General features: G+C 36.1%; 1 protein-coding gene across 1 annotated transcript in view; it reads right to left on the bottom strand.

Annotated features, from left to right (window-relative positions):
- LOC102230895 (leucine-rich repeat and fibronectin type-III domain-containing protein 2) overlaps positions 1-27,868 on the bottom strand; it is a 135,006-nt gene that overhangs the window by 64,563 nt on the left and 42,575 nt on the right. Inside the window, exons 3-4 of the mRNA XM_023353261.1 lie at positions 24,489-24,613; positions 2,313-2,442 (exon numbers count right to left, since the gene is read on the bottom strand). The gene's annotated coding sequence lies outside the window, so the exon portion shown is untranslated. The remainder of the gene's footprint in view (positions 1-2,312; positions 2,443-24,488; positions 24,614-27,868) is intronic.

The raw sequence follows: 27,868 nt of genomic DNA, 5'->3' as shown, positions 1-27,868 counted from the left end.
ACCAACCTAGAAATTAGTGAAAGTAAAAATGATAAATGCTTGGAAATACTTTGTTTAGTTCAGCCATGCTCCTCGTCCCAATCCTTTCCTATACACCACTGCTTTGAATGTAACCCACAAAGACTGAATTAGAGGGTCCAGCATAGTCACCCTACTTTAATGAGGTGTTAATGGTACTTAATTGTATATATCAATGCAGTTATTTTTTTTGTTTCCAAAATAAGCAATATTAATGCATCACACTGACCAAAAATCTGTTCCCGTTTTTAGTACAAAACACAGCATGACATTCTTGTATTGACCCCACAAGTATACCAAAGAATTCAACGTTTTTGAGAACATGAAACCCAATTTGCCTAGCAGGTTACATCTTAGCTGCAGTTTATTTCATAGTGTGCTAAGAGTCTCCTTGCCACCACTTATCTAAAAGTCCTTATCTGTTTCCACCCTTTAGAAAGCAAAGGTGAAACAATCATGGATTAACTCAATGCCATGGGAGCTTTGCCCCTGGGATAATTAGGAAGAATGACTTCTGCAGGAATAGCGCTAAATGACACCAACGTTCAATAAGAAAGAGAAAAAAATACAATGAGAGAGAGAGAGTTGGGCACATCGATTAATATTAAGTAATATTTTCTAATTTATGCTTCCTGGAATTTGCTGAATGATTGTTCTGCTAATAAATATCGTCCATTCATATGTTTCTTGCAGAACAAATAAAAGCTATTTTCTTAATGGTTAAATATGACATATGAGTTTTATTTGTGGTTTTCTACTGTATGTAATTTGTCGGAAAGCTGTTTCTTCAACTTTAAACTTAGAACTCAACATACATGATTGGATTGGACATGTTTGAATTGTTTGTCTCACACCACAGTTGTAAAAAAAAATTACCTTTAGATTGTATGAACATTAAAAAGATGGAAGTAGTCTCTCCCATCAGATGGGTTACTGAGGAATAGATTGGTAATTTTGCAAGTTACATACTTCCATATACTAACAGCTCTATGCCATAAGTCTAGTCTTGTCTTTTGTTCTGCAACACAATATTTGTTTAGTAATAATAACTGCACTTACAAAATACAGTTATTGCTTGAAAGCTCTTGGACTTAACAAATACTGTTGGTTTTAGAAAGCAGATCCAAAGCATTAGATATATGGTATGAATCAGTCCCCATTTTGTGTCTCTAATGTTGTATCAAAGTGTTTGCTTAGCAAAGTGGGAGTTTCTCACTATGATGCATGTCTGTCCACAAAAACTGCATCTAGACGTCTTTAACACAGAAATGTAGCGGAGAGACAATCTATCAAACAGCCTCCAGTTTTAGCTTTCATGGATGATGATCTTAAAAAAAGGAAATAAAACAGTCTGAAAAATGTTTTCTGTCAGAGAAAATGATTCCAAGTGGAGGAAAAAAATCTGACAGCTAAGTGAGAGACTGTGATGAATGGACAGCATGCAGGAATGCGGGTTTTAACAGATTTTATGCTTTAGAAGTGAAAAATGTTCAGTGTGATGGATCTGCTATGATAATATCTCAGGAAAACCTTCTGGATGTATAACATGTTTACCATTTACATAGAAAGCAAATGTAATTTTCAAATGGAAAAATATTTTATTAATCAAGTAAAGTCATACCCATAAAAATAACATAAAACGAGTTAAAGTCATACCCATAAAAATAACATAAAACGAGTTAAAGAGCTACATTTCATAATACAGATAAACAATTATAGATTTTAGTGAGATATTTAGGAGTTTTACACATGCTTAGACTTTTAACATTATTAGTTGAAACATCCTACAGCTTGTTAAGACCAAACGTTTGGGTCATATACATCACCTTACCAAACTGATACACATTGATCTAATTTCACAGGCTGTCATGTTACCATATTTCTTTGCAAAATATCTCAAACGCCATACGACTGGAGTAAGATTAAATAGATATGTTTTTGTGTTCTGTCCTGGCAGCTTTGTCAAAAAGTGTAATGGATCTTCTTTCCTGGCAGTGTTGGCAACTTATCTCTGGTACAAAAAAAATAAAAAGTTTGATATTCCTCCTGTTGCGTGGTTGATTTTATTCAATTACGGGCCTGGCTAGCTATATCTGGTTTAGGTAACCACAGTCTGAACCACCCTCCAAGATCCGGGGGCTGCTATAGGTAGATCCAACATAACCCTCACAACATCAACACACTGCAGCATCCCCACACACCCACCCAGTGCAAAATGAAGGCTGCATGATAATCTAAAACCTAATATCTGTGCAAAACATCTCAATCATAGTAATGAACACAATCATACTCACAAATACAGGCTTTTGCTGTTTGATCAGGTCAGGTATCCAAACGCATATTGATTCATTTGAGAAATATAGGGTCCAAGTTCACTTTGCATCTTCTTGGCTCTATTTGTCTCGTTTTGGTTTTTCAAGCCACCTACAAAAACACAGAGAGAAGCACAACAGTGGGTTTGAAGCTCCAGTAATTTATCTTACAAAGTATTAAAACAGAGACAGATGTTGTTTTTTTGTCATCAGATATGGCATCTGGTACTATTAGAATTAGGACATCAAATATTAAAAGTGCACTTTAGAGTCCAAGATGAAACAGAATAGCACCTCTTCAGCTCACATTGGTTTTTATATATCTCCAAATCTTTGATTTAAGCCTCCAGACTTAAAGGTCTGTTTAAGGAAAATACAGAAAGGTCAAACAGTGGATGATTCACATCCATATCAAAGGAGTCCATCCTGACAACATCTGATCACTTTATAAAAAGGAGGAAATCATGATTTGCGCAGGAATAAAAAAAAAACCCTGAGCATTAACACATCTCCTCATTAAAATGCTGTGACCATGTCAGAGCACATGTCCTCCCAGAAACCCTCTCCCGCTTTTCATCCTAATGAGAGAAGATGAAAGCGTGCTGAGACTGAGACAGACAGGACAGGGTTTTAGCAATATTTATTTGGGAGAAGACTGAATGTTCTGGCTTCAGGTTGAGCTGTCCAAGGTGAGTAAACAAAAGCGTTCCCATTGTCCCTTTGCAATTAGTGCCATCTTTGTTGAATAATACACACATTTTTAAAAGCCAGATTATTCTTAAGACCCTCCATCTGCCAGACATCTAGACATGATACAAGTGCAAAATTACTGAAACGCTGATTTAATTTAAATCAAGTCAAAAACTCACTATTAACCAGAGTACCAGTTAATATATCTTATGTATATTTGATAATGATTATTCCTCATTATTTTAACAATGGCATTTGACAAAATGTTGCTTGTTTCATAATTAGTTACTACGTTATGTTTTTTTTGCCATGTAAAACCCTGTAAAATGCACTATACAAATCAACTTGACTTGACTCATTGGTAGAACTGACAGTCATGAATGCCAGTGCACTTCTGGAGGTTTTTCCAAAATTTTCTTAATTGTGTCCTTAATGTCAAGTTTATATAAGGGAGTGGGAACTTGCACTCCTCAGCTGTCAGAGTTCTGGATGATATAGATGTATTGCTGTGACTGAGAAGTATGGATAGATATCGAGGTTGAGTAAGTAGAAAAAATGCACATTTTACTTTACAGTATTAAAATCCATGGCTCCCAAAATCCTGTTGTAATCTCAGACAAAAGCATCATTAATCATATACTTGTTAGCCAGAATACTTGGGTATTCTGGCTAACAAGTATATGATACTTATTTAGTTCAGCCAGAATACTTGGGTATTCTGGCTAACATTATTCTTGAGTATTGTTTTCTGGCTATTGTTAGCCAGAATACTAACTGAAGAATACTTCAGTATTCTGGCTAACAGCACAAAGGCTCCTACATCGAGGAAATACCTCCTACCTGTGGGAATAAATAAACACTGCCACTCAAGAGCTAAAGTATCATATTATTAGATGTAAAAAGACTTCTTTGTATCATGTGATTTCTGACTCTCACAGTGACAGCTACAGAATATCCTCCCACAAATCCAATTGACAAGCCCCCTCTGCAGTAAGGGGTTTTACAAAGCTCCAGAGATTTCCTGACTCCCTCGGTTGTAGTGGTTATTTGTTGCCAGGAACACCTCTGCTTTCATTCAAGCAACACAATATGGGAAATGAGATTCTGCAGCCTGGAGGTAGTGCTCTTCATTTTTCCACAAACCCACCTACAGCAGCCCAAGCGCCCACCATATCTTGTGGGCTTTCTTTTCTTTTCAGGAGCAAACAGGCATGAAGTTGTGAAAATCCAACCAGAATTGAGGCAGTTAGGGTTTCATTGTGTATAATTGAGATACTGTAGTTGGTTCATATGCCGCATAGGTCACCAGCAGTTATCAGTTGACAAATTGGAACCAGGGAAGGGTTTTTCTTTCTTTTCAACACCAGACCACTTTTTAAGCACTTTGAAAACAACAAGTGCGAAACAATAAAACAGGCAGAAGCCAGAGAACACATGAACACAAAATAGCAGATAAGAAGGTGAAACAAATAAAACAAGCAGGGCAGAGAGCAAAACAAAACAAAATCACAGAATACTGAATCAAAATAAAGAGACTAAAAGTATCTATAAAAAGTGTCGCAATACAGTAGGAGTCATCTTTGAGTATTACTTGCACTTGGAAGGTATTTTTCTTTTCAATCACTATCTTTTGGGTCAATTTTCACAATTAAATTAGCACAACATTCATCTGTCAGTGTAAAACAAAACTGAGCCATAGCAGGTATGAAGACACGGCAAGAACGAAGCTTTGTAGAGTAGGTCTGAAGAGGTAAAGATGCAATTATTGAAGGTGATGCCAAAACTGGCACAAAGTTGGACCAAAATAGAGGGAAACTTGTGATGCCCAGCCATTGTTCTAGTCATTGTTAAGTAGTTAACTCTGCTGAAATCGTTTGAGTTTAATAGCACAGTTTGTTCACTGTCATCACAGTCTGTTGCTAAAAAGAATATAATTAAAAAATCTCAACAAGCTGTTTTTGTCCAATGGTGAATTTTAAATTCATACTGCAGCACTTGCAAGATTGTTTGTTCATTTAGGAGGGAATTCACTAGTTTGTACCTCTCGCATCTTAGCACATGAAACAGATGAAATGTGTAACAAATAAATCTGAAAAAGGGTTAAAAATTACTAAAACCAATTCACTATTCAAGGACAATGGACGGATGCTTGTTTTATAGTATTCTTTTCATATTATTGTAGTCATTCTAATTGAATTCTTACTTTATCTTGTTTTTAGTTTATGTCACAGTCATGCTTTGTTCAGCAGTTTGGGTTCATGTTGTACGCAAAGTGGGCTACAAATAAGGCTGAGAACATGTCCTCTTAAATGCACGCAAGCGCACACAGAAGGACCTCATCAGGCTGGGAGCTTTGAATCTTCTACTTATTCAGCTACAGTCGGAACCGATAAATATATGTTTGTGTCATCAATCCAGGTGGGCACTGGAGTAGGAATGCATCATGCAGGCTGTAAATCATTCTCCCTGCATTTATTTGTCATGTCAGCATGTTGTGAACAACTCGGCAGTCCAAAGAGAGCGTACAGGACTATGTAGGGTTTAAATAAAGGTGGTTGTGAATACATAAAAAGTAAGCTCACATACGTTAAAAGGCTGATAATCCAAACATTCAGTCTATGACATGTATGACATACATTGAGAAATCAATACAGAAATGTAATTTTATATATATTTTGTTATAAACATTCTGTGAAATAAACTAAGAGTATAGCTAGCTTTTGGTAAAATATCTTGGGGAATATTGGATGGAGGAACTCCTCAGGGGGACATGAATGTTTTAACAGTTCATCTTTAGAACATTTTAAAGTTTTTGACCGATAAGTAGCACTAAATGAAAAGATTTTGTGGGGTCCAAGTGTGCTTCATTCCTTTTGGTGTGTAAATACTCCAGTGTTGTGTGGAGTGATATTTTTGTTTCTAATGTGATGTTTGTGAAATACTTTCTTATCGAACAAGATTAAGAGGAACAAGGTCAATGGACTACTTCACTACTTCTGTTCATGAGCATAGTAGGGATGTTAAAGTAGGTATAGTCAACACTTTTACAGTCTTACAAATTGGGTTCAAAATATGAATTAGATTATGTTGCCTTTTTTTTCCAACAGCAGGCATGAAGTTGTAAAAATCCTCCACAATCATGCCGTATTTAGCTTTGCTCATCTCTCAGTCAACTTACTAGCTTCCCTGCCACTGTGGGAGAGATGCATCCCTGCAGAATAATGCTGCCATCCCCCTTTATTGCCCTAACTATGGTTTGTTCATGCTGATGTGCTGTGCTAATATTCTGATACACATAGAAGGTTGAACATTAGCCAGAACATCTATTAAAGACTAAAACCGGGAGCTGACTCCACAGGAGAGAAGCAAAAATAACTAAAAGATCTGCCTCCCATTCTGCTTTCAGAAATTCTAGGAACCACCAGCAAACCTGGCAGAGCAAAGAGTTCCACTAGAAACATGTGGAACAATCAGATCTATGATGTGTGATGGAGCTTGGTTATTAAGGGATTCATTTGTGAGCAGGAGAGTTCTAGTTTCTATTCTGGATTTAACAGGGAGCCAACGAAGGGAAGCTAATATAGGAGAAATATGATGTCTCCTTTTTGTTTTCATCCAAACTCTTGATGCAGCGTTTTAGATCAGCTGAAGGCTGGGTTGTCAAAGACTTCATGAAATATTTAAGTATCGCTTTAAAACAACCACAGCAAGACATCTTTACAGAGCCACTCGAGACCAACAGTGGACTCCACTTAAACTAAGCTACAGCTTGTCTTTCACTTGTATGAAACAAGCTGTGTACCACTGACTTCGATGGCCTTTTATCATCGAAGATACATTTGAACAATCCTGTAGTAGAGAAGGCATTACAGAATCCTTGAGATTTGCGACTTTGTCAGCTCTTTAAAGTTTCTTGACGAAGGCTACACGTGTTACTCTATACCTGTCCAGATTTGGCTTATCAAAGACCTGCGGGAATGGCCTGGAAGTCACATCCAATATTTGTCTGCAAATACCCATCACAGTAAAATGACAGGTAGCTGGATATCCTGCGACATCTTCTATCTGCAGGGATTTGCATACTTGTCATCTGAGCTGCAAACGAGGCGCCTGTAAGATTTGGGGTCAGATTAAACACTTTGTACATCCTGCTGTTGTTTTGATCTCTCCAAAGGACTCTGCTTCATGAATGCTAACGAAAGGTGGAGCTGTCCATAAAAATCACTTTACCGACTACTCAATGTCATACAAGAAGGTGTTATATCAGTCGTGATGTCCTCCAAAGTCATTCTTAAAAGTTCATCTATAGATAGTTGAGCAATAGCTTGAAGGGGGAAAAAAATGCTGATTCATTCAGATTTGGTTTTCCTCATGGTTACACATGGTTCCGAGTGAGACCTAAACTTAACAGGTTTGCAGGTCTTTCTCTTCTGTGATTTAATCAAGCAATGCGCCCATTTTATCACTTTCTCACCCAACCTAAACAACTATATATTTTTTTAAAGTCCACTTGCTCCATCCATTTTAAATACACAGCACTTATTTTATGTGCACATGATTTATCGCTGTATGACTTCAGAGCAGCCGTTAACTTGCTCTCACAGCTTTTCAGACCTCCTCTGCACTGAACCTGCTGTGTTCTTACAACATCATAGGCTGCTATGTTTAGTTCTGCTGCTCATGGCATGTGAGTCAAATAAATGAGCCTTTTGCTCCATAATTCATATGTGTTAAAGCAACAAAAAAAAAATCATGTTGAACTGAATTAACGTTATCTCAGCTGAAACCAGCTGCTGTTTGACGATCATCATGATGCACAAGTCCCATTACATAAGTAGAGTTGTTTAAAGAATTGAGGACTTCTCTGCAAAGCAGCTTGTGTGTAGGATGGTCATCAACGTTCCATTACCAAATGTTACATGAACTAAATAAGGAATAGAACATTAACCTTTAGCATACAAAAAGAATGTTATCCAAAAGGTGGCACATGGATGAGCAAAATATTATAATCTAAATTTGTGCTGACACATAAAGCCAAACACCAAGACCAAGCTTTTTAAATTTACAAAACTAAATGTTTGCAGTTCCTCAGCAAAAACTGCCATCCTGTTTTTCCAAAATGGATCGTCTAAAAACGTTAGCAGAGTGGAACCTTAACAAAGGTGGTGTAGCATATTGTAGAGAGGGATATCCAGACTCTGGACCTACAATAACAGTAGATGTTAATAAATCAAAGAGGCCCCAGGACTAAATCTTGAGCTACACAGGACCTTAAAAGGCCAGTAGTATGTATATTGCAGGCGCACAGTGCCATTTTATTGGACAATCAAGTAACTATGTTACCTTCAGTTGTTATAAAAATGGAGCGTATATTAAATACAACTTATGAGAATTTTGACTTTGCAATATGACGCCTTGCAATTGGTCTCTGTCTCTTTAAGAAACTCCTGCTCTTTCCAATAGTTCGCCTTTAGAATGTCATTGCAACAATGCCTTTTTATTATGTTGTTACATCGTTAAGATTGAACATTTCAGTGATAAACATCAATATCAACATGGCTCTGTTAGGGAAGGGCTTCCAGAAGAAAGTCTGTTTTTTTCTAAAAGCAATATAACTTTGAGGGAAAAAAATCTTAGCTTTGCAAATCTTATAAGATAATTTCATATAATAGATTTATAATCTTATAATAGATTTCCTCTATTATAAGAATTAAGATTGTTTCCTATTACTGTTAGTCCAGCAAATTTGTAATAAGAGGAGTGTATTTTTAAGGTCTGCTTTTTTCCAAATCGACTTAGACGGGAAACATGCTCCCATACATTATATGTCTGTTATTTCTAAGTAATTTCTTCAACATATGTTCACATTTATGAACTGTTCCGAAAACAATACTCTAGTGTAAAAACAGCAAAACCAGAAAAAAGATGTTTACCTTGTGAGTGTGAGTTGGGGACATTTACAGGGAACAAAAGAGCTGTGTTTGACATCACAACAGATGTAGCATATAGATTGTGTATTTATAGACTCATTGTTATGCAAAGAAGCTCCTTTTGGCACCATCTAAGTTATGTCCTTGAATGAAGAGTTTGAGAAGAGTAGTGTTTGTGTGTATATGTTAAACTCCTTAAATGATTTACTCTTGTACAAATGATTTTAAAGGAATATTTAAAGGTGATTGGGTGGCACTTTTAAATATTCAATGTCAAATTACAACAAAGGCAGATTTGATATGCAAGATGTAATTTTAAGATGGATTACAACCAAAACAGATTTTAAAACAAGCCTATTCTCATTTTATCCCCCAACCGACAGGTGTGTTAAAATTGTTTGAACTTACTCTGTTAGCATGAAATAAAATCTGCGTGTGCGTGTGTGTAGTTCTCATTAAATAGCGAGCAGCAGAGCAGCAGTATTAAATGTAGGTGGTGTTACAGAGGTGAAGCTGCTCTCCTCGGCAGCAGGTCAGTCACAGACGACAAAGGCTGGCATTTTTAAAGGTCAGCTCACACAATGTGAATGCAAGGTAACGCTTCCTCCTCTAAACCTCTACTCATGGCACCACCACCTTTTTCCTTTCCTGCTGGCAGATAACTGGTAGGTCATGACCATGCTATTGCTAAGATGTTTTAAATGCTGAATTTGAGCTTGTCCTCACTTGCATATAACTAGAAGGGTTTTTTTTTTTCTTTTTAACTGAATGAAGAGAAACATGCATGTGTTCCTAATAGGAAGCACAGCTTTTACAAAACAACTTTAATACCCCACCTATGGTCATCAAAAATGGAGAAATAGCATCATACAGAATACAAGATGAAATGAGATTCCAATGTGTTTTGGCCCAGTTCTGGTTTAGAAATGAAGGCGATAAGCTCCATTATCTGTCGGCAACTTAGGTGCTGCATTGAATAGAATAGGTTTAATTAGTTCAGGCGTCTATTTGATTCTGGTTGAAGATAACTGGGCAGAACCAGAACTCACTGGATAAACTAGAAATGCCACCAACGAATGGATGACTTTAGATAAAATTGAATGGCTTCCATCACATTTACTCAACTGGAACATTACTAGAAGATTTTTATTTTTTAAAATAAATCCACATTTAATTTGGGAAAATCAGCCTAATTCTAATCCTCCAAAGAATCCCTTTGGTATCTTGCTTTGAAATAAGATAATCAACAGTCTGGAAAACTAAACATTTTCCAAGGGAGGTTTAAAAGGTTTAAAAACCATTAGCCTGAACAAGAATTAATTTATTTAATCCTGCTATAATCAGCTAACCTCTCTCCCTAGGAACATTTTTGGAGCCTTTAAGATGGGTTACTTTCATTGATTTTATATAGACGTTACAGATCAATACTGACTTAATTAGACAACGGACACATTAAGTTTTAAACAGCAACTAATTAATCTTATAACAAATGCTCTGCTGCTTTCAGTCCTTTTCCTTGTTGGTCAAAATGGGAATAAATCCCCCGGCAGGCATTGCTAACACCGACCTTCATGTTGCACAAAGAGCTCCTGCTCTTTCTGTATTACATCTAATTAACTTCATGAGATCCTACGTAAAATATTCCATTAAAAATTCACTAAGCTGTCAGTCAGAGGAATATGACTGAATAGCTTTGCTTTCCTTTGATGAGAGCAGTGATGTTTGTTGGTAACACTGCAGCTTTCCGCCTCCTGAACACTGTTCCATCCAGCTGCTGACAGCAAAAATAAACAATAACAAAAAAAAAAAGATGCTGAAGCACGAAAATACCGCCCCAGAGAGACTTGAATAAAGAATCAGGGTCGCCTCTAAATTTAGCTTTGGAAACAGCACACAGCAAGCATCCTCTGATGATGATGATGATGATGATGATGATGATGATGAAGGGAGTGTGAAGTTTGCTCCACATTTGCATGACGTGCGAATTTTTTGTTTTCTGGCAGTACAATGTATGTATGTGTCAGTTAATTAGATGGGGAGAAAGCAGATCCCTCCATCGCTCGCTTCTTTGATCAATAAAACATGATGGATTTTGTCAGAAGTCACTTGGAAAATATAATTAAATGGATATTCTTCCATATTTAATGTAATTCTCTCCAAATTGCTGTTTTAATGAACTTTGGGTGTCTTGGTTGAATAGCATTATTTGGTATGAATCAGATGTTTTTCTACTCTTGGTGCTGAGTTGTGAAAACACAATTTACTTGGTACTAGTTATAAAACTGCTACTTTCTCAGGACCAACTCTTTGCCAGCAAAAGAGTTATGGGCCTGAACAGCTAAAAATATACACTTTCTTCATTTATGTGACACTTACTGAAGATGCAAAGTTGGCCTAGCAGATGCAATCACATAGTGCACTTTGAATTTTGACCTAACGGTGTTGCTGTTGTAGATTTCTACATTTGCAGCTGTTACAAAATAACAGCTGCAATAAAGCAGTCTTAGACAATAGGGAATGCATTCCTATCAGTATTTAAATACATTTAAAATTTGGCAAAAAGTTTTAAATACATTGTTGGTGTTGTATTAGACTTGTCCATATTAGTATATCTTTAAGTATTACTGTTATAGCACCAATGCTAATCATTAGCGCTTAGTAGGATTCTACACAGTCATCAGCATTATGATAGTGGTCTTGAAAAAGTAAAAAGAAAGAAAAGAAAAATCCAAAAAAGGATCTGTGTATTGGATAAAAAAAAAACCCAAGGGTGACAAAAGAAATGAGCGTTCTGCTTTAAGACAGAGCAGTTATCAGGACCACCTGGAGACACCCAAACACCAAAAGCAAAGTCAATAATCTTTAAATCATTGCTAAATCTGTTCCAGTCATTTGCTTCACTATCAGATCGGTCTCTAAGGAGCTCATCCCATTCCTCCTCGCACATCCTCTCATATCACCTCAGATTAGATGGGAAGCCTCTTTGAGAAGTCTTTTTTTAGCCATCTTCTGGGTTAAAATGTGGGCCAAAGTTCACAGCATACACACACACACACACACACACACGCAGTCACACATAGCCCTGTACTGTCTGCACGCTTCAGGTCATCTTTGTCCTGAAAGATGACCCTGTGCCAAGTGGCTGTAATCTCTGGGAAGCTTGTATTCTTCCAACACATCTTTGTGTTTGTCTACAGTTAATATTTTTACACGTTGCTGCTGAAAAGGGCCCCCAAAGCAGAATGTTTTCCTCAGGGGTCTTTAGAGTGCTGCTCTGAATTTCTTTTCTTGCTTCACACAGCGTGAAATGTAACATATTATACAAATTACAGAACAGCAATCCACGTACAATCTATCACAACACACATATTATACAGACCTTTCTGGCAATCAGTCTACCAACTGTAAATATTGTAAATACTCTGTAAAATAGTTTATGCATTATGCAATTTACTACCTTTATCATACTGCTGCCAGTGTTACCTATAATTTAAATCTAATGGTAATTTGTTGTTTATCAAACTTAAGGATGTAATTGTCTGATGTTAAGAGCGAAAATGTTCCATTTCCATGCTGAAAGCTCTCTATCTACAAAAGCTTAATGTAAGACAATTTCACAGTAATTATACTTGAATTAAATGAAGGATTCACTAAAGTGACTGACTTTCAATTTGCTGTTGACATGTCTTTATTTTATGAAACCTGAATAATTGCATATCTAGTTATAGTGTTTGGTTACATAAAGTTTTAATGTCCAGTTTGTATCAGACTAGAAGAAGATTTGATTGAGTGATTCTCACCTTACTTTTCTATTTTCCTTTTGCTGGCATAGAAACTTTCATTTTCATTTCTGAATGATAATGCGGGACTGTAAAATAGTTTTATACCACTTTTTATTTTCCTTCACGCTACAATTAGCGTTTTCATCTAAATATGCTATTTCTAGCATATTTAGAATTGCAGTGTCAGTACTGGGTCCTGTTTTCTGTCGAACGATGCAATCTGACAGGGTTCTGGTAAGAAAGCGCAAATCACATTTAAAGATTTTTTTTTTTGCTAAGTTGGTGAACACTGAAAATTAAAAGCAACCAAATTCAAAGTAAAATTACTGAAAAGCCTTTAGAGAATCTGGACAATTGATGCTAGACCACTTCAAAGATTATATGAAAGTCTGACTTCTTTAAAGAAAAATATGAGTAGATTAAAAATAGTATAAGACTTTTGCACAGCTCAAATGTTACTGAAGGTGAAACTGAGTCATGATTCTTTGAGAGTGGCTGTCGGATCAGCTGTCAGCTTCACATCCAGTACTGTTACTCAAAACCCAATCAAAGTGGCTCTGTTGGCTTCACAATGTTTTGGGTTTGTCGCTACTGTATCCACACTGATTTATGTAACAAATGTTACTCAAGGTATTGTTTTTACACAATACCTTAAGTATTGTGTAAAAACAATACTCAATGAGAAGAATAGCAGTTTGAAACAAGGTCTTAGTCTTCCAGGAATATAGAAAGTGAAGTAAACTAAAGGTGAACGCCATAAAATCTGAGAGTGAATTAAAGGAAACATCCAAACTGGTTTCTATCCCTTATCAATACTTTTTAATCAAGACCTAATTTTCTCCTATCTTCTTCCATTGTTTTGATTATAAAACTTCTACCTCACACACATGAAAGGTTGACTCTGGTGTGTTTTTCTCTGGCTTGATGAAGAGTAATGTTGAGCTAGGGGCTGAAATACTTTCAGAAAACAAATGTCCAACCAGCTTTGCTTGAAATACTGCAAGAAAATCTGGATTAATGTGAAACAACAACACACATGGATATATTTAATTGGTTTACATTGAATATTTTCCTCCTTTTGGAATAATTTTAGAGCTGAAAATGACACTCCAAGCACAGCAGGTATGAAAATCTAAACTTTACTGAAGAAGTAGTCATTAGAGGAGTAGTGGACATCTCAAAAGTTTCAAACACTACCTGTCTGTATATTTGTCTCACAGAAGTTGATAAAAATCATTCACAGGTTTGATGTGTAATTATATTGCTCCAATAGATCTTTTGTCAAATCAATTCTCTTTTAATCAGGATGCAGAAATTTGTTTTATTACTATTGTTAGTATGCTGACAGTTAAATGGATGTTTTTAATGAAGATATTACAGTGATGATCAATAGTTAATGCAGAAGAGTTTGCCAATCGTTCTTAAGTGATCATTTGTTCTTTGTGAAGTTTAAGAATATAGTTTAATTAAAAAAAAATAATAATTAGAAATGCTGCTTTAGTCTAATACTATGGTAACAGATTCCAGGCCATGGTGAAATAAAACACGGCAATCACTTGGATGTTTACTTGGGTGTACAGATGGGTGTAAGTGCCAAAGTACAGACATTGCATTCAGGTGGAAAATGAGAAACAGACAGTCACCTCTCTCATCTCAAAAACTTAAAATTCACTGTTTCAGTATCCAGGAGATGTTAAGAAAAGTGAGAAGAGCAAAAAAAACCCCACTGTATTCTACAGAGACATTCAGGTTGCTATGAATAGACAGACCAATATAGATACTGTAGATGCCATGCACTCATCATTGTACTCCTTTGCATTTTCATATTCCTGCTCATTTGAAAATTTCATACTCAACGTTCCCAGGTATGAAAAAGAGCCGCAAAAGGACCATTTTAACCTGAGACGTTATGTCACGATTACAGAGGAGTTCACCCAGTGTCGACTACCACAGATACCAGGACAGCTCAGTGTGCTACAGCAACATTGCCCTGTTTTATAGTTTTGAGTTTTTAACTTGCCTCTGGTAACATGTTAGATTCAGAAAATCTCTGAGTCAAAGTCAGAATCTACATTCTGGGAATACACATGCAGACATCACAGTGATTGTGTTAACACTGGTAATTGCTAACAAAAAGGATATTTTTATACAGATCCATTGTCTGGAAATTGCTGGTGTTTTCAGTTTCAAATGTTGGTTGGGAAAAAGTTGAATATTTAGATGTGATGTCATTGTTTCCCAAATCACACATCCCTCAGTGCTCTGCTACTAAGCACCTTACAGCTTTTGTTCTCAAAGTTGTACATAATTTTGGAGATTTGAAATGGAATATTGTGTGGCTATAGGTAGGTGCACAGATGCCTTCGGATCAGCTGCCAGTCAATTCTCCAAAAGATCCATGACAAAGGGAGACTTGGGTGGATACCAAGAATCTTAATTTTCTGCTGTGCTTCACAGCTCTGTTTAGCAGGTGGAAAGTTGTAGCTTTATTTATTTTTCATTACATTTGTGAATAATTTTGATTAAAACATTGTATAAATGTAAGATATGCAAGATACACATTTTTAAGGGCTTTTTGTTTACCTTATTTGACCTTTAAGGTGAAAAGATACAATCTTATTGGTACACTATGTAATATCTCACTGTTCAGACAAATGTAGAGACTTTTAAAACGCCTCTGAACAGCAAACTAAAAAAAGCCTTTAATATCAGTCTACTTATGGGAAGTTGAACCGATTTGAACTCCTCAGTCCAAATGGCAATTGCAGGTATCATGAGATTCTGTAATACTTGGCCCATAATATCACTGCATTGCAGTGGCTGGAACCTTCATTGTCATCTGTACACCTCACATACTGCTGGGCAACTGCACAGAATTACCACCCAGCCTCATCCAAACTCACAATGTGACCCCTATCAAACTTCATCCACTGCTGTAATGCTCTCTAAGCTCTCTCCAAGTCACTCTGTGTTTTCTGTTGTGTAAAAACCTGCACAAATAAACTTGACTTAAAGGAGCAACAAAGTTGTACCAAATCACTCGAAATCTAACAACTAAAAGACCTCGGGAGTAAAACATTTACAGCTGACTCTGTTAATTAAAAAGACACTTAATAGTTACTTGTTAATAGTCTTTGTTATTAATGAAGAAACACATACTAAGCAATTATCTAATTTAGTCTCAATTTAAGTGTCTTGTTTGGCTATAATAAAGCTAATTAAGAATGCTTTGGACTCTCAGACACCAAGAAGCTCTGAGTTTTTTCTCTTTCTTCTGTATCTTGTGGGGTTTCTCAGCCTTTTTAACAACATGATTTAAACCAATCAACTCATTTTGTTTACATATTGGCAAGCAATAAACATAAAGTTGATTAATCAATTTATTCAGGAGCCTCAGTTGTTAAACACTTATGTACATCAGTGGCTTAAATATAATTATTTTTTTCTCTCTGATCTGGCGTTGCATTATAATGAGCATCCTAAATTTTGCGGTCTTAATTGGATTTTCTTAACTACTAAGTAGCTTTTCATTACTGAGCACCAGCAAGTCAATTAACCTTTTTCAACAAGAGCCTCAACTGCACAACTTAAAAAAGTAACTGTACAACCCAAGTGATTTAAAAACAGTGCCCAAACAAGTAGCATATGGCTACTATCAACTACTTCTAATTTTCTGTTTAGTCTTATTGCTTATTGTGGAAAAAGTATGGTTGGAAAAAATTATGTATTTGCTTCTCATTTCTTATAATTTCATAAAACCCAAAACCATTTTTAAAGTACCTTCATGCAACAGTAGTGTTTGATGCACCTAAACTTTCATCCAAACTTGGAGAAACTGCTAAGTGCTAAATGTGAGATGAGATTCCAGCCAAAAGCTGACCCTCACATTCAGGAGACACAATTGGGTTTTTAGTCCTGGTTGTGAAGCAATATTACATAGATATTGAGTTCAGATATTACATTCTGCACCAAGGTTTACCCAACCAGATATGACATTTTTGAAGGTTTTGTTAGCATGTAGAAAGGTTATGGATATATAAATCTTTGTGGAATGTTGGAGGGTAATGTTTTTCTAAACACCATTGTGTTTAGCATGGTTTCCTTTGTAGGTAATGAGCCTCATTTTTGCTGGGTGATGAAGTCTACCAGATCTCCCCTTGTCCTGGATTATCTTGAAAATAAAAATTAGCATTTAATATTTTTTAATGTGTTGACAAAGACCACATTAAATGTCATTGGGCTTAGGGATAATGATTTTAATTCATAATCTATGACAACTCTATTTTTAGACATTTTCAAAATCATTGATCAGACAGACTTCAAACTGATTCTGACTTACAAAAAAAAAAGACTTGTGAACAGAGGATGAAGAAAAACTGACTCATGTTTGCATGATCATGAGCTATAGCTTCTTTCTCCAGACTGAAGACTTTGACAAAAGAATGCCTAAGGCAGAAGTTTGTACATGTACTTTACTTTTTGACAGTACAGCAGCATCACTAGCTTAAAGTCCAAAGAGATGGTGAATATTTGAAGCTGCTTTGTCGGTATCCTGCCTTGTGTGTTTGTGTGTGTTTATGCACAGAGACAAATGAAAGCTTTCACTGCTGCTCCTATCTTCCTCTCCTTCCTGCGAACAATCTCACACAAACTTCCTGTAGCACAAATGAAAGCATCTCTGGGTGGGAGCATATGGTAGAGCCCCAGGAACTGTCTAACCACACGTCGTTGTCTGAGATGCAGTGACGCAAAAGTACGAAATGCCTGCTTCACGCAAGTGAAAAATGTGAGCGATGTGCGGCAGGTGAATAAGGATGGTCAGATTTGTTTCCTCCCCCGGGTAGGTGGGTTAAGGAGCTAATATAATGCACAGGAGATCCTTGACTAAGGTGTTTACGTGGCTCTCGTTTAAAATGCTACATCCCTGAGGCTCGTGGCTCTGTTCATCAAACACATTGACAGTTTTAGGACAAGTTCATAAACAGCTGCCATAGGAGGCTGTGATATTCAAGGATGCCACAGTCTAGAAATTTTCCGATCAAAGCTCAGTCATAAGAGTTTAAAAATGCTGCCTAGAAAACTGAGCTACATTTTATGCTAAGCAGCACTTTATTTGATTTAGGACATGAAATCGATTTATTTGGTGACACATTAACATGCTATGCTGACTGCTTCAATGTAAAAGGCTTCCTCCCAAAACATACTTCAACAGCAAATTCTTTCATAAATCCAGGTCAAATCAGGTGACTATCTGTGTATTTTCTGGAGCACAGCACATTTTAGATGAAAAAATAAATAAATAAATAAACACGAAGCAAGTTTTGTTGTAAAGAGCATGAAATACATCACATTTTCTCCCACAAAGATATCTGTACTGCACAACCACTTATGGATTTATATGGACCTTAAGGCGTATAGAAATCTGTTTAAACCTTTCATACAAACAAAATAAAAAAAAGCCTGATTTACTCTAATTGAAATTTGTTAAGTCAAATTTCAATTAAATGGTCGCCTATGACAAAAATGACAATCTACTGTAGATTTATTGTCACAATAATGTCATCAGTTCTGGTGAAAAATATATTTTCCCAGACCCAAAATAAATGATTAAATGGCAAATAAAATGGATACAAGACATTTAATGAAATGGATAAAGACAAAGTGAAGCAATGAAAGAGCCTGAGCTCATTTTAATGCAACTCAAACCATTAACTGAGTTACTTTATACTCACTGACACTGCTGGGGAATAGCATATTGAGATTACCAAAGTATTTTATTGGCTTTTATTAAAATTTAAATCATAACGTAACATCTGTCTATATAACTTTGGGTGGTGGTCTGCTTGAAGATCTTTATTAGCTTCATCAATTAAATTTTTAAAGCGAATATTTTGCAGGTTGGACTGAATATCAGTTTCTTGACAAAGAAAAACTGAATAGAAATTGCCTTGGGGACAAAATGACCAAAATGCAAATCTTGCTGCCGCTGAATATGAAACATTTTAAAATACATTACATTTCAGAACTCAAATTGCACTGCTTTTTTCAAATCAGTCTTTTACTGCATGTCTTTCAGGTGAGTATTCAGATTGGTATGTAGACACTATTTTGCATATTTACACCGGGAATCTTGACAGATGGTTTGTGAAAAATTGCCATTTATTTTTGAACAACCTAATAAAGCTCACTGCCCGTCTTTTAAGTACAGATATGAAACATAAAGTTGCTTCGATTAAATCCCACCTAAGCATGCAGGGAGATTATTAATCATGTAATGTACATAAGTAAGCTTCTGATACAAATACACACAACTCAGATTACATAAAACAGAACACAGTAACATACCATAAAAAGGTATATTTATAGCATTTACAAATATGGGGGCTCATTATTTCTAATTAGCTCAACCTTCTGCCCATTTCCTGGTTTAAGGTTAAAGCTATTAATCCAGAGGGTGTGCTAATGTCAGTTTATTGAAGGAATGTTCAGAAAACCAGACAGCTGCATGTGAGTAGACTACATATGCCTATGTATACTAACCCGTTAAAATATTTTTAAACAGAAATAGCAAATCAGACAAGAGGACAACAGCTCAATGTATTTAACAAAGACTGGACAATAACATATTACAACATAAAAAAAAAAACTATTAGTCTTGATTTCGGTGGCAGCATTTTGATGGTATTATATACCATAATTTGCCTTAAACTGCATAACTCCATGAATCCATCTTGGTTTCAAATTGGTGGTGGAGCTGGTGGTATACTGGTACAGGTGATATTTTCATAGAAAACTTTGGGCAACTTGTTGCTGATCACTTGGATCCATTTATGACCACAGTGACGCCAAAATCTGACTGTTACCTCTGATAGAAATATGGACCACACCACAAACCCTAATTTGAATCTGAATTTGATCATGGTTACTATACTGTAAAGCACAAGTGTCAAAGTCCAGTCCTGGAGGGCCACTGCCCTGCAACTTTTAGATGTGCCACTGCTGCACCACACCTGAATAGAATAATTAGATCATTAGCAAGGCTCTGGAGAACTTATCTCCACAAGAAGGAGGTAATTAAGCCATTTTATTCCAGTGTTTTGTACCTGTGACACATCTAAAAACTGCAGGACAGTGGTCCTTGAGGACTGAAGCTTGACACCACTGCTCTAAGGGTATCCATAGTCACTAGATCTCAATCTAAAAGAGGACCTTTGGAAAAAGGTGAAACAATGACGTCTATATGGACCAAAACGTCTAAGAAGAAAAGAAGTTCTGACGACAAGCGATGGACTAGCCCAATGGATGACCACCGCTGGGGAATGTGTATCTTAAATTTTCCATTAGTTTACTCAGAAATGCTGAGATGACCAGAATTACTGTAATCTAAGTGCAATTCCCAAAGCAAAACTAAACATAAACTAAACAAAACCAAAAAACATGAAAGACTCACCAATAAAATAATTTGTGAGTCTCATAAATAAAGTAAATAGATAGAAGTCCCGGAAGCACAATTTGTATCCAACCTGTCTTTTGCTGACCCTGTACAATGGAATATCCATCCTTTAAAGCTGTTGGTATTACCTTCCACTATCAATACTGTTTGGTGGAATATTCTACAATGTACAGGGCCTAAAATGAACAGCAGGGGCCCTCACCTCATCTTCAGATACCATGATGTCCATGAGAGTTTCCTATAAAGTAAGCAACATTGCAGGGAGAGCAGTGAGGTGGAACTAAGGGGCAATGGGAGGGATGAAATAAGGAACAAAAAAACAAGGAGGGAGGGAGAATGAATGAATGAAAAGGAAAAAAAATAAAACAATTACAAAACATTTATGAGAAGTAAGAAAAGAGACAAAAAAAGAGAAGAAGAGAGACTATGAAAAGTATTCCCCTTGGATGTTTTACCCTTTTTGTTGCTTCTAAAAATCAACCTAGATCAACAAAAGTTTACTTTTTTGTCAAAAAATATTGACAATCGATTCTGCCTTGCAAAATGTTCCAACTCTGTTAGGTTGCATGGAGATCAGATGTGAACAGCCCTTTTGAGTCCACCCACAAAAGTTCTATTGGCTTAGGGTCTGGGCTTTGACTGTGCCATTCTGGAAAACAAATATTCTCTGAAACTGTAGTTCTCTTGCAGATGAAAACAAATTGTCCTTCTGGATTTTCCTGTAGTTTCCTGGATCCATTTTGCCTTCTATCTTTACGAGCCTTCCATTGCCTAGAAGCACCCCCATTCAATGGTGCTGTCACCACCATGCTTCACAGTGGGAATGGTGTGTCGATGACTCTCACCCTTGACTGGTGAAACTGGTGAAAAACCTTTGCAATACTTGTTCTTGTATCCATAGTTTTTCCATCTCAGCTGCTGAACTTTTTCAGTGCAGTCATAGGTAATCTGGTGGCCTCTCTCACTACTCTCCTTACATGGCAGCTACTAGTCTGCAGCTCTTTCTCAGTGAGCAGCAACAACCTCACTCACTGAGGAAACCACTCCAATGTGTAAGGCATTCATCACAGCACATGCTCAACATGCACAAGGTTGTAACATGGAAATGACATTCCTCCTACTTTGTTCAAAATCAACTTCTTTTTTTTCTATCAACTTTCTGCTTAAGCTAATAGCCTAGCTTGTGATGCTTAACAAGCTCAAATGTGTGATATAGAAGAAGAGGACAGAGGAGGACACAAAAAGACAGGGAGAGGAAAACGAGGAGGAGAGAAGTGGACAAAGGAGAATGAGGAGGGAAACGACAGGAAGACGGAGCAGAAAAAGAGAGCTCACCTGAGGACCGAGAAAAAATAGATGAGAAAAGAGGGGTGGAAAATAAAGAGGACAGATTTTTCAAAACCATCTGTCAGAATGTCAGCGTCAGATAAAAGCCTAATTCATATTTTATTGACATTTCAATGATTTGTTTCTAGAAATGTATATAAATATTTTAAATTTGAGTTTGAGGTTAGAGTTTTGATTATTTTCTTGTAGGCTGATATCACATGACTTAGATATTCAGTTTGACAGATATCTGATTTTGATGTAAAGAAATGTTCAGCTTTGATTGTTTAAGAACTAGAACATTGCTCTGCTTCTTTGGGCAAATCCACAGTTTTATAGAGGCATTTTGATAATGTCAACTAAAAAAGAATTACATGCTTAAAGAAATGCTCTATATCACTCTCAGTGTTATAAAAAAGAATTATATTATTTTGGCGTGTACTATAAAGACATGGTTATCTACTATGAGGTGGAAATGTTTCAGTTTGGTTGACAGATATTGTATTTTTTCAGAGACAGATAACACACAGTAGATAAATTGATGGAAGGGAGACATTTTATATTGTCTAGAGTAGTTTGATGTTGGATTGTTCTTGAAGGTATTTTCTTTACAGTTTTGAAACTTAATTTCAGCTTCAACTACTTGTAAAGCTATACTTTGATGGACTATAGTGGAAATCAGACCAAGGTGCAAATAAATTATGTTAGATGTGATCATAAAGGTTTATAATACCATTGTTGACATTGCTGATTGAACATAAAAATAAAATCTGTTTTCAGGAAGAATATAGACTAATAGAGAATGTTGCTATAACTACTACTATTACTTTTTAAAAACATTATTTAACAAGCTGAGGGTTCAATCGTACAAGGCAAGTCACAAGAGATCAGAAAAGAAAGGGGAGATTTTGTTTTTCATGAGAAAGAATTAATCTGAATTTTTTCTGTTTATTGTCCCCCCCCCAAAAAAAAAAAATTAAATGGATTTTTGCCCCTGGTAGGAAGTGTTTTCATTAACCACGTCAAAGAGACTTTGTCCAATGTGATGAACCTGCAGTGTTGACGAGTGAAGGAAGACATCCTGTCATGACTGACACCTTAAAAGCTTTTTGAAAAGCATGTCACATAAACCAGACAGACATCCTGGCTATCACCTTTATTATTTTTCCATTGACTAAAACACATGCAGCACTCCAGCATGCTCACTGCAGTAACACAAGCTGGCAGCATTTAATCTACTAATGCAATTAGCCCAGTTTTTCAACGAGACACAGATCTATAGGGAAGCAATTAAAATCCAAATTCTTCTCAGAGTGTGGACTTCACAGGGAAACAAATCCTTTGACAATAAAGTGTTTGTTTTGGACAGTTGATAAGTGATTTTTATTTTTTGGATAAAGACAATGCTAAGGAGGGAAATGGAGAACAGTAGGAAGGACAGGAGAAGAAAGTGAGAATGGAGAAGAGAAGTGAAGGAAGGAGAAAATGCAGGGAGGTTGAAAAAGAATGGAAAACACATTCAAATGAAGAAGGAGGACAAAGAGGCCACACAGGACTGGGAAAATAAAAACAGCGAAAAACAGAAGCAGAAGGCTTCAATCAGAGAAGTAAAAAGAAAGCTTTCCAAGCTCACTGCTGGCTATTTTCAACTTCATCGACACCAGCTGAAATTGACATCACAGCACTTGTCTTGCACTGCATAACTTACACACAAGTTAGCTTTTACAGGCATCTGCATGACCAAACACACCCTAGCTTACTAGTGCTGTAGCGATACATCTACTGTAGATCACCAAAGGAATGCCACATGATATGGAGTTTAGCACAATAATACAAGAATTTAACGATATTTCTATGAAACAAGAAAATGCTCTGAAGGTTTACTGGTTAAAAAATCTCACCACTGTCGTATAATATAGTCTAGATTTGACTAGTCTATAAATTGGGCTTTTTTTTATCAAGAGAAATAAATCAACCTTAAAGTTAAAGACTTTAATCAGCAAACTAGAAGTAAGAAAGAATAAAATGATGATGAAACTCAAATTAGTCATATTTACTAAGTAAAAACTGTAAAAATATGAAAAAGTAGATAACAATAGAACAAATAAAATTATGTACTAATATCACAGTCCAGGATGTATGTAAATACTGAAAGAAAAGGATTGTATTGAAGAGTTCTGTTGTGGGGAACATGAATTAGCTCAAAATTAATTTAGACAAGTCGACAGACCTGGTATTATACAAATTATCAAGAGACATACATTTTATTTAAAATGTTCTAGGTTCTGCATGTTGACTCTGTGGCCTAAAATATGCATTATATCTGAATGGATCTACTGAAACACAGTAATTAATTTGGTTTTATGATGCTAAGACTGCAAATCTGAATCATTAAAATGTTTGTTTTTATGGTTATAAGCCTTTTTAATGAGCCAGCCTTTAACTGGACTTCTTTGGCATATTAGCACAAAGTATTTTAATTTAGCATATTTTTAATAGGGAAACGTTTTCACATGCACATTTTCGAGATCCAAATAGCCGTTTTGAACAAATTAAATCTGTATTCGGAGTTTCTAAAATAGCCTTAAGTAAAGCTCAAACTTTACCTAAGTTCTTCTGATCTGGTCTTATTTGTATAACTAATGTTCACAAAGTTTCACATGATGCAGATTTTAGGCTTTATTATTGTCTTTAACCGGAGTTAAGGTTAGAAAAAAAGAGTGGTAGCAAGACGGACAATATGGAATAAAACATAGATTAGAAAATATAAAGAAAAGAAGGAAGAAATGAGCAAAAAATAAATAGAGAAAAAGAGCAGAGATAAAGGTTGAGAGGTAAATACAAGAAAAGTATCCTCCTTGTACATGATGGGGGCTGCTACTAAGATATTATCATCCTAATTCTTTACACAAACAACCAGCAGGAAGAGGGAAGCCTTCCCAGTCTGTTTAAACAAAGACAAACTTTGTTCACTGACCTTGAATTTCTCCTTTGGGCAACAGTGAGTCGCAGGTCCTCCTCCCCCTGCAGATGAATGCTACAATATTTGTGTGCGTTTGTGCCGGGGAAGACGTCCTCCGCCTCATCCGTTCAATCTTTTACCTGCAGGAAGACAACGGAGGACACGGGATGAGAAATGGCACTACTCTGACATTTTTGTGACGCCTTATCTTTTTATTTAGAAAGAAAGAATAGGAAGTTTTCTTTTAGCCTTGCAAATCTGTGCAGTTCAAATAGTGGATATATGTTTACCTCAGGCAGTATTTGCAGATTTTTTTTTTTTTTTTGCTATAAATGCTTCTTGTTTTGAATGTGTTTCTGCAAGCTTTCTCAAATCGCAAAAGCCTGAACTTCCAGAAAATGTAAATCATAAACCTTTGATACCGGGTGTCTATCCAAGTCAAAAACACCTCAATCTTTGTTTTGCATCTGTTAAAATTTTAAGATTTGGACTCAAATGACCTTCACATAATCCAAATTCATATTTCAGCATCAACAAAGAGAAAAAAGTTATTTCTTGTGACATGATAGACCAACAAAACCAACATTCTCTTGTAATTGAATTAAAAGGCCAGTATTATGTATTTTTCAGGCACATCAAGTCATTTTATGGCACCGACAAGTAACTATGTCACCTTCAGTTATAAAAATGCTGTATCAAACGTGATTTAAAATAAATTTGACTTCATAATTGAGTGCCTTGAATTTGGGCCTTGTATAGGAGCTTACATAAATTTCTCATTTTACTGTTTTGTTCTTGTACCACCAGTTAAAGGTTAACTGGGTTTATATGCATTAAAACCTCTTCCACCAGTGAACCTATTGTTTCCCTCAGCGGTGCCCCATCAACCAGACTTGGGTCAACTTAAACTGAAGTCACACATTTATCACTCTGCTCTTGTAAATAGCTTTAGCATTTTTCTAGGCGGGTGCCGACAGCTTACATCACTCAACACGGAGCCGGACTCAGTTTGAGCTAAGTGCCGTGCCAATTACAGCATGACACTGCCATCCATACATATTCTCAAGGATATTAATAATTTATGACACATGTCTTTATTGATTTCTACCCATCTCCTTGGCTTTACTTTGCTAAAGTTAGGTCTTACGGGTGATATTTTTTGATCGCCTCTTCATTGAAATCTCATTTCTTCCAATTGAGGAAAAAAAACAAACATTACACAATGAAAGCTGGTATTGAAAATATGCTGAAATGTAAAGCGTTTTCTAAAAGTATCAGCTTTAATATACACTGATCAGATGTAACATTAAGCCTAATATGCCTGACAAAACAGATTGGACCCTTTGAGACATGGAATCCACGACACTGCTGAAGATGTTAGTAGCAGATCCTTAAAGTCCAACAGGTTCCAAGGTGGGACCTCTATGGATTGGACTTGTTTGTCCAGTACAGCCCAACGTTTATTTGGATGTTGACTTGTAGGCAAAGTCAATATCAGAAAGCCAATAAAATATAGATTTTATGCCTACAATGTCCCACCTAACAATTTGCAAAGTTGGGAAAACAGTGTTTTTCACTTAACTTGTCAGTGGTCATAATATTATGTCAGATGAGCATATTCGTCATTCCCCCAATAGAGTACATCTGCAAATTCTATAGATTCCAAGGGTGTGGCATATTTTTTTTTTCTTTTTAAAGCTGAGTTTTGCGAGTCTTGTTTCGGAGTATTTGCTTTTAATTTGCTGATAAGAAATCTTTAATTCCTGTCAGTCATTTGTAAATACGTGCAAGTCATTCATCTCAAATCTTGTTCTTTAATTCTGTGTAACATTTAGTTTCTAACACAATAATCTACAAATCCTCACCTATTTGGTGAAATATTACAGATAAAATAAGAGTTATGTTTCATTTTTAGGATTCCTTTCAGCCTAATTTTTCAAACAGAAACCTAATTATTTAACCTGAAAGAGCCTCCTTTGGCTGTAGTTTCAATTCCAAATTATCTGTCAAATCAAGTGTTTTTTATATATATATAACTCAGCATTAAATTGAGCCTTTCGCCTACTCTTGACCCATAAATGTACACTTAACGTGATACCCTCCAAATGATTTTAATCCAACACTATCAAATTGTTGCTAATTAAAAAGGAAAGCCCTTGACGCGCTTCGCTTTCCTGCTGCCTTGAGCTTTCACTGCACACACACACGATGAAAGGTTAACGAGCGGTGGTTTATGTTCCAATGCTTCACCAATTAACACAAGTCAGCATTTATTTGTCCTGTAATGAATCATGCCAAAAAGCTCTGCAAAGTGGATCATTTCAAACTATCCACTTTGCAATGGATAATTAAAAAAAAAAAAAAAAACAGCCTTACTTCTGTCTTTGACAGCTGCTTCAGTCTGCCACCTGCAAAAACTACTTGATGTTATTACTGAATGTTTACAGAAATAATTTCAAAAGCGGAATAGAGACCTTGATATTGTTTGTGAAATGGGTAAAGACGTCATTATTCTGCATGATTCACCAGTTTCCTTTATTACTTCATATACCAACCTGCGGCCTTTTCAAATCTCAGGTTCTAAAAAAAATGCAACAAAATAAAAAGACAACATGTGACAGTGTGCAGTATCTGCTCAGAATTATATGCAAGGTGACTGCCTGTATATTCTTTTGCATTGGAGTCTTAAAATGTGTTTGCCTACATTTCTACTGGAAACCTGCAATTGAAAACAAACACATCAGCTTGAGTCCACCCCCTGCTCTGTCTTATATTTTCTACTCGAGTGCCTGTCTCTCTGTTGCCTTATTTGAGTCACCTTTCTGTGTTTGCTTCAGTAGATTGTTCTGCAGCTCCATTAGCAAAAGAAAGTTGTCCTCAGACTCTGGCAGGTTGACACCAACTCTCAGTGAAATATTACCTACAGCCTAGTCCAAAAGGTTATTAGTTATGTTACTATATAGAAAAACAAACTCTTTAAAGTTGGATTAAACATATAAAAATTAAACGTGTAAAAATATGCATAAAAGATCAGATTTGACCAGATTTACACAGACGGAGAACCATCACAGGATTACCTGTCATTAAAAGCTGCCATATTTAAATTTTAGTGCAGCATCATGTAAAAACTGCATTAGTCTCCTGCAGAAATATGCCATATTAATAAGAGGATTTTGTGAATGCTGTACACAGTGCTGACCATAATTGTCAGAGCCCTGCATTCATCAACACCACTGCAAACTGGAGTTAGAAACTGTTTTAAGAGGATTTATCATCAGCAACTGATCATATTACCAAGAAAGTGTTGGCAAACAATAGCAAATGACATTTGTAATTCCAGCTGGAAATAGTGATATTGAGTTGTGCTCATGTACTAAACTAGAAATGTCACTTTA

The sequence above is a fragment of the Xiphophorus maculatus genome, chromosome 19 (genome assembly GCF_002775205.1).
Source record: "Xiphophorus maculatus strain JP 163 A chromosome 19, X_maculatus-5.0-male, whole genome shotgun sequence".
Taxonomy (NCBI): domain Eukaryota; kingdom Metazoa; phylum Chordata; class Actinopteri; order Cyprinodontiformes; family Poeciliidae; genus Xiphophorus; species Xiphophorus maculatus.
The sequence above is the reverse complement of the archived record's forward strand: the minus strand, read 5'-3'. Positions and strand labels throughout refer to the sequence as shown.